Genomic DNA, 7,668 nt, shown 5'->3' with positions numbered 1-7,668 from the left:
CTAGCCTTCAGCAGCGCACGCACCTCTGCATTCATCCACGGCTTCTGGTTGGAGCAGATGGTGATGGTCTTGGAGATGGTCACATCATTGATGCCCTTCTCTATGTAGCTGGTCACTGATGATGCGTACTCCTCCAGGTTGATTGTGTTGCTGTAAGTTGCAGCCTCTCTGAACATGTCCCAGTCAGTGCACTCGAAACAGTCCTGAAGAATAGAGATAGCTTCTGATGGCCAGATTTTCACCTCTTTCAGGACAGGTTTCGATCGCCTGATGATGGGTCTGTATGCAGGAATTAGCATAACGGACATGTGATCTGAGTGTCCGAGGTGGGGGCGGGGCTCTGCCCTGTACGCGTCTGGAACGTTTGTGTAAACAAGATCCAGCATATTCGCTCCTCTCGTAGCAAAGTTCACATACTGGTGGAATTTAGGGAACACTTTCTTGAGATTAGCATGATTAAAATCTCCAGCAACAATAAACAGTTCATCCGGGTGTGTGTTTTGGAAGTCACTTATGGCTTCGTATAATTCCCACAGCGCCTGTTTTGTGTTTGCATTGGGAGGGATATAGATTGCAATTAAGTAAACAACGGAGAATTCTTGAGGTAAATAAAAAGGTCTACATCTCACAGCCACAAACTCCACTAACGGTGAACAATAAGCAGAGACCAGCACAGAGTTCTTACACCATTCAGCGTTGATATAGACACATAATCCACCACCGCGAGTCTTACCGCATAGCGCTGGGTCTCTGTCGGCTCAAAATGCGGCTAGCCCATCTAGCTGAATGGCGGCGGCGGGAATACTGTCGCTGAGCCATGTCTCCGTAAAAACAAAAACACAGCAGTCTCTGTATTCTCGCCGTGTAGTTCACCAGTATCCTGTGAGCTTTCTTCAGACGCCGAAGAAAATAGAGGCACTGCTGCGCCTTTTTGATGAGGATGGAGGAGTTCAGGGACCAGGTGAGATCATTGGAAATGTGGAGACCAAGGAACTTGAAACTGGACACCTGATCCACTGCAGTTCCGTTGATGTAGATGGGGGTGTGAGCTTGGTTCCTAGTCCGTCTGAAGTCCATGATGATCTCCTTTGTCTTGAGTGTGTTTAGTGCCAGGTTATTGTTGTGGCACCATAAAGACAGATGCTGTACTTCATCCCGGTAGGCCGTTTCATTATCGTCTGTAATCAAGCCTATCACCGTGGTGTCATCTGTGAATTTGACTATGGTGTTTGAACAATAGGCAGGTACACAGTCATGAGTGAAGAGAGAGTACAAAATCAGGCTCAAAACACAGCCTTGTGGAATGCCAGTGTTCAAGGTGATGGTTGATGAATGAAGGTTGCCTAATTTAACAGATTGGGGTCTGTTAGACAGGAAGTGTAAAATCCAGTTTCAAAGTCATGTGCTGATGCCCAAATGATTGAGTTTGGATAGCAGCATAGACGGGATCACTGTGTTGAATGCAGTGGATCTGTTGCTACGATAAGCAAACTGGTGTGGGTCCAGCGTAGCAGGCAGGCAGGACTTCAAGTGAGAAAGAACTAGTCTTTGAAAGCACTTGGAAATTTTTGGGGTGAGTGCAACAGGTCAAAAGTCATTTAAGTCTGAATCAGTAGAGTGCTTAGGCACAGGCACGATGGTGGCAGACTTAAAGATAGATGGTACAGCCGACTGGGCAAGCGAAACATTAAAGATGTAAGTGAAGACACTCACGAGCTCCACAGCACAAGCTCTTAGCACACAACCAGGTACACCATCAGGGCTAGCTGCCTTTCATGCATTCACTTTGCTCAGCATGCAACTGACGTCCGAAGTGGAAAGTACAAGTGGGTTGTCGTCTGGTGGAAGATAGTTTATTGAAGATATCTTCTTGTCCTGGTTGAACCGAGCGTAGAAGTTGTTCAGCTCATCAGGGAGTGAAGCACTGTTGGTAGATGGAACAGTGCTAGCTGGTTTACAGTCAGTTAGGGTGTGTTTTCCTTGCCACATACGCCGAGGATCAGAGAAGGTAAAGTCCTCCTCAATCTGACGTTTGTAGCAGTGCTTGGCTATAGCTATTCCTCTCCTCAGGTTAGCTCTGGCCAAGCTGTAAGCTTCCCGGTCTCCTGATCTGAATACAGCATCTCTGGCTTTGAGCAGGGTGCGAACCTCTCTGTTCATCCAGGGCTTCTGATTAGGGAATGTTATTATTGTCTTTTGGGATGTCACTCTGTACACACAGTTGTTGATGTGTTTCAGGACAGAGTTAGTGTAGGTGTCCAAGTGGATGTGTGAGCCTGTGGTGGCTCGGGCAGCATACTCACCCCAGTCGGTGTGCTGGAATTGTTGCTGAAGGAAGGAATCAGCCCCATCTATCCAGGTCTTTACAATTCTGGTTGAAGGCTTGATCCTCTGCATGACTGGAGTGTATTTGGGAAGCAGAAACAAAGAAGGATGATCAGAAAGTCCGAGATGGGGGAGGGGTGTTGTTTTGTATGCATCTGCCATGTTTGTCTAAACTTTGTCCTAAGTTTTTTGTCCCCTTGTGGTGCAGGAGACATTCAGGAGAAATTTTGGTAGTCCAGATTTTAATTCAGAGTGGTTGAAATCTCCTGATACAATAAAAGCTCTGTCCGGGTGTGTATTTTGCAGTTTGGTGATAGAAGCACAGAGACACTCCATAGCCGAGTTAGCGCTAGCATCAGGAGGCACATAGACCACGGCAGCAACAATACAGCTAAACTCAGGGGGCAGATAGAAGGGTCTACATTTAATGATCAGGAACTCCAGGTCTGCAGAGCAGTGGGTTTCCACAACAATAGAGTCTGTGAACCACGCTTTGTTTATATAGTTACAGTTTCATCGAACCAAAGGGTCTTGCCCGTAGTCACACTTGACTCTGAATAGCGCTCGTCCCTCCATTTCCACCACGCTGTCCGCCACATCGTACCTTAGCCACGTTTCCGTGAAGAACATTAAATTACTGCCCCTGAGCCAGCTCTGTGTGAGGGTCCAGATTTTTAACTCATCCAGGTTCCCCAGCAGCGAGCAAACATTTGTGAGAAAAACACTAGGTAATGCTGGCCGGTGTGGGTTTAGCCTTAGCTTAGCACGTAAGCCACCCCGTCTTTGTTTACGCTGGCGTCGGGTCCTTCCGGTCAGCAAGATTAACTTGCTTGGTCCCGGTGTTCGGATCAACTCTGGTGGAAGCTGGTTGAAGTCAAACTGATGCATGAATCCGGTGTTTGTGCAGTGAATGTTAATTTCCAAAAGTGTCTGTCTGTTGTAGCTGTAGTTCGCAAGAATTATTTGCACAAGAAAACTGGAGATAGCTAAGTAAATAAGTATAATATTACTAAAATTGGTAAGACACTGAGTCTTGCTGTGTGATCGCGATGCCATCTTGGTCTCGGTAATGATCTGTCATTTCTTCAGATGTCCAGTCAAAGTTAAATAACTCATTTTTTGCCTTTAAATTAATCTTCTGAGTTGCATCAGTTTCTACCATCATCTCTTTGTTAGTTTCAAAACCCATTTTACTAGAATCCATATTCTGCTCCATTTTTAACATAGGCTTCTGAGTTACGTAAACCTCCTTCTGCAATTGTAAAGAATTTAATTCAGGAGTCTGGGTGACTTTTACCACATTTACAGGTGACATTACATTTTATTGTTTTATTTACAAAGGTTGTAATAGAGTCAGATGTGTTAGAGGTTGAAGATACTATTTGAAGTGTAGTAACATTCATCTCCTTTGATGACACAGCTAAAGCAGGAATTTGATTCATTGTATTATTTCCCTTAGTCATTTCTGGGGCTAAAGTGATATCTAGCGGCGACAGAAAACTACTGCAACATTCAATGTGAAACAGAAAATCAGAATGAATCGAGTGCCTATCCTTTGTACCCAGGATGTGTATCTGAATTTCTTAACTTGTATTTTGGCATCTGAATTTGAGCAACTTCAAAATATATTGTTTGAATGCCAGATGTCAGATGTATAATTGCAAAGCAAAATATTCAAAGATTTAAATTCAAAAGCAACAAAATTCAGGTGCAAGATTTCAGTGCTTCAAATTCAAAGGTGGTAATATTTCAAATCTGATGAGACAGATTTGCTTCCATACACCACTACTTTATTTACGCCCTCACTGTTTAGTTATAATGTAATCTTCATGTAAAATGTCTCAGGAAAAAAATTTCTCAAACAAAGTATTTACTTCTATTTTTGTTTTATTTCAGATCAGTTTTATAAAATTGCTCAGACAGATCCACTCAGCTGTAATCAGTCCTCACTTCTGTAGATCTGGAGCATTCTGAATGTCGAGGCCGTACCAGTCCTCGCATTTATTCTTCACCTGTAACTTCATCCTCACCAGGGCCGTGGTGGGTCCAAAACTGACTCCCTTTGATGATATCATTTCTTACCCTACCACTGCTGTACTATTTTCCGCTGCTTTTAAAGATGTGAAGACTAATGTCGGGTCCCTCTTGTGTCTTAAAACAGAGGAACTAACCTTTTTTTTTTATTCCTAGAAACATTTTAGAAATGTTCAAAAACATAAATGTTACAATGTTATCTTGTTGCTTTAATGTCGTCTCAACACAGTGCTTCAGTTTGTAGCTTTGTATGAACAGAAAATAGCGTCATTGTAAACAAAGACATTGATATGAAGCACCAAAGCTTCTCCAGACCTTCCAATGGCATGGGGATGTATTTTGGGATTTTCCTGTTTTTGAAACGACAGAAAAACCTCTGCGCCAATGGTTATATGGCTAATAGTGGTCCGGCTAAACTTGTCTTGTCTCTTTGCTATTGTTTGGTAGCGTTTACTGTTAATTTTAAATTCTCATTTTTAATTTACTGTTTTAAAGGAACACAAGGTAAGATTAGTGTTCTTTGTTATTGTTGCTTCTGCTCCCCCTCCACTGATCTCAGTGTAATTCATTTTTACAGCACTTTACTGAAATCATTGGGGAGGATGAGGGAAGGGGATTGTATTCCTACCCTCTTTTGGTCATTACCCAGAGCTCATGACCATAGGTGAGAGTGGGTGCGTAGACTGACCGGTAAATTGAGAGCATCACTTTATGGCTGAGCTCTCTCTTCACCACAATGGTGCGGTACACTGACCGCATTACTGCAGATGTTGCACCTATCCTACGGTCAATCTCACTATCCCTCTTCCCATCACTCGTGAACAAGAATCCAAGATACTTGAACTCCTTCACTTGGGGTAGGTTCTCACCCCTTACCTGAAGGAAGCAAGCCATCGGTTTCCGGGAGACAACCATGGCATCAGAGTTGGAGGTGTTGATACGCATACCGACCGCTTCACACTCGGCTGCAAACTGCTCAAGTGAACGCTGGAGGCCTCCTTGCAAAGGAGCCAGAAGAACAATATCGCCCGCAAAAAAGCAGAGATGCCACCTCCCGAGCCCCTCGACAGAAGCCTTCCTGTCCCAGGCTACACCTCGCCACTCTGTCCATGAACATCAGGAACAGGAGTGGATATAAAGTGGAGAATATCAGGAACAGGAGTGGAGATGAGGCACAGGCCTGACTGAGTCCAATGCTGATACTGAACAAGCTTGACTTACTGCCGAGGATGCGAACACAACTCAAACTCTGAGAGTACAAGGACCGTACGGCTCACTAGAGTGACCCTGGCACCCTATACTCCTGGAGCACCTCCCACAGAATCTCTCTTGGAACACGATCATATGCCTTCTCCAAGTCCACAAAGCATGTGTAGAGTGGAGTAGCAAACTCCCACACCCGCTCAATCATCTGTGAAAACATAAAGAATTGGTCCATAGTTCCACGGCCAGGACGAAATCCGAATTGTTCCTCCAAAATCCTTGGTTCGGCTATCGGACGGATTCTCCTTTCCAGCAGTTTGGCATACACTTTCCCTGGGAGGCTGAGAAGTGTGATGCCACGATAATTGGCAAACTTTCTTTTGGCACACCCCTTTTTTTAAAAATAGGAAACACCACCCCTGTTTGCCAATCCAAAGGCACCATGCCTCCCTCCGCCTCCTGAGCTGTCGGAGTGTTTTCCAGAACCTCTTTGAGGCTGCCCGGAAGTCATTCTCCATGGCCAATGCTCTCCCATGCTCTGGATTTTGCTTCAGCAACTGCCACAGCTGTAGCCTTCGAGCGGGACTTGAACCCACAACCTCCAGGTCCCTGGAGCTGTGATAGAGACACCACCTGCTGAGCTACTGTGCCACCCTCAACTGAATGTTGAAATATGAATTACAGTTTTTAAAGCTATGGGTTAAATGGCTCAGACTGTTCCACAGCTCAAAATGATAAACACACAACTGAAACAATTGTTTAATCGTTTTTACAGAACGATTTCTACATTTAGACATTACAACTAAAGGTATAGGTGAGGAACTCTGTTTATCTGTGTTACATTTACAAACTGAACTGTGTCAATAGAGGGATGACCTCAGGTCCATCCTAAATAACACTGTAATGGAAAAATGCAGATTAACACTAATGAGTAATGTTTTATAATAACTAATGATATAGGGTTTTAATCAATCTTAGTTAATTCTTAGTCATATATTAGGCCTTAGTGCTTGAAGTTGTGGTTACGGTGACCTGTGGAAAATTACAGGTCTGAGCTGTTATGTGTTGTCTAAATGTCTGAAGGACATTCTCATCATTTTTCCACCAATAAGGGAATGTTTGGGTTAAAACGTTGCTGGTGTACGTGACTGGGGCCCTATATGTATGACTTGATTTGTTCAATAAACTTGTGAGATTAGAGAGAATCTTTGACTGTGTGTCTTATTCCTCTGGTCTCCCCAAAGAATTCTTTGAGAATAGACCTTTCGATTTTCCTTCCTGGTTTCACATAGATTAATTAGAAATTTCCGTAACAAACACCCTACTCCCTACATAGCGCACTTTGGAGATAATAAAATTATTATTACACCCAATGCACAAAATTTTAGGATGTATATAATCTGTGACTTTTTGCCACCAGTTAAGCTCCACACAGAAAACACATATCTCTGTTTACAGTCACAAACATGGTCTATTCATCTCTATTCAATCCCAGTGGAAAGATTTTGATTTGTTTATTTATTTTGTTACTTAGTTGCTGTGATCAAAAGACCGGTGTTGTGAGCTTCTATTTTTAATCATGATCACACTGGAGGTGGTGCGCACAGCTGAGAATAAGCTGTGTCTGACTGAAGATGGCGCTGTTCTACTGAATAGGCAGTGTCCCACAGGAGAACTGAAAGCTCTTATCTGTGGTTATCTAACAGCAGCACTCTGCACATCAGCTCTTGTTCCACTGAGCAGGTTTTGAGTCTGAAGTTCACTGCAGTGTCTAACTAGCAGGCGATCATGGCCATAAATCTGTTATTATACAACCATAATGTGATGAAGTCGCATTCAAGCATGTTTAATTACAGCTATTACACCCATTCAGATTGCATCAAGGGTCACTCAATAACAAAGCCCCTTAATCTAATGGGATTTCGCATTGACTTTTTGTATTTTTCAGCACCCCTTGTGCACCAGTCATGGAACTTAAATTCAGTTGTGCACACACAACGTGTAAAAGCCTTTACAGACAAATCCTGAAATGGGACTCTGCACATGAGCCCAATGCCATGCATCTGCAAGAGGGGTATAACGTGGATCTGTAATCTCTGGAGCAAT

The sequence above is a fragment of the Hoplias malabaricus genome, chromosome X2 (assembly GCF_029633855.1).
Source record: "Hoplias malabaricus isolate fHopMal1 chromosome X2, fHopMal1.hap1, whole genome shotgun sequence".
NCBI lineage: Eukaryota > Metazoa > Chordata > Actinopteri > Characiformes > Erythrinidae > Hoplias > Hoplias malabaricus.
This window is presented reverse-complemented; position numbering follows the sequence as displayed.